Here is a 1,063-nt window from a genome sequence, read left to right on the forward strand (position 1 = left end):
AGCACCCAGGGCTGCATCGGAGTAGGTCCATGTGCCTTCTCCTCAGGGATGTCTTGCAGCAAGTGAGCCCTGCCGGCTGAAGCAGGGAACTGTCTAAGACAGCTGAACCCTGGTACACCCACCATCAGAAAGCAAGAGCCCCAAGAACTTGAAAGGCGAGGCTCACTGAGCCATTTAACCCTACGCCCTTCAATTAACCCTACACGTGTTTATCGGCCAGGTTGGCACAATAAACTAACCATATCACTCTTCTTTCCCTATCCCCCAATTAATGGTCATAACATATTCTTCAGAAACAAGAAAAATAACTCCAAAACTGATAGTTATTCTTGACTTAAAATCTGATAGAAATGCTTCTTTACTTTCATAATTTAAAAAAAAATCCAGATTCTCAGTATTTTCGTGTCAACCCACATAACCCCAGTTAAATTTGCTCTGTTCTGCTCTCCTTCACTTCCAGACTTCTCAAACTACATCACATCTCTACCCAAAATACATGCTCTCAGAGCATTTTCACCATTGTTCAACCATTATCTATGGGCCCAGTCTCTTAGAATCCATCTTCAGAATAAACATTGAAGGCATCTTATCATTTTTTGTATCTCCGATGGTTAGAGTAGTGACTGACTACAGCACATAGAAGCTTAACAAATCTTGTCCCTTTAGAGTAATCTACAACTAGGTCAGATTCAGTGCCGTGATAAAAATGCACAAATTCACCACAACACAGTCGGTTTTGTAAAATTGAATTGGCAGCAGAGAGAAAGAAAGAAGGCAAAGATAGGAAACAGTTTTAAAGGTTTATCTCAGAGTTCTCACGAGAGCACCTTGAGCCCCTGGGTGAGGTCCATGGGTCTCCAGCTGGGGGCCTGAGAAGTCACATTGCCCGGGAGGGAGAGGAAGGGTTTTATAGTACTAGTCTGGCATAGGGACAGTTTGTAGAATTTTCCATTTCGGTTTGGCTGTTTTTCCAGGTGGGCAGTTAGAACTCAGTAACAATGTAACAACGCTATCACACCTGGTTGTTCTGCAAGGTGGGCAGTTAGAACTCAGTAATAATGTA

This window comes from Echinops telfairi, unplaced genomic scaffold (genome assembly GCF_000313985.2).
Source record: "Echinops telfairi isolate 266 unplaced genomic scaffold, ASM31398v2 ScPeMD7_443;HRSCAF=831, whole genome shotgun sequence".
Lineage (NCBI taxonomy): Eukaryota > Metazoa > Chordata > Mammalia > Afrosoricida > Tenrecidae > Echinops > Echinops telfairi.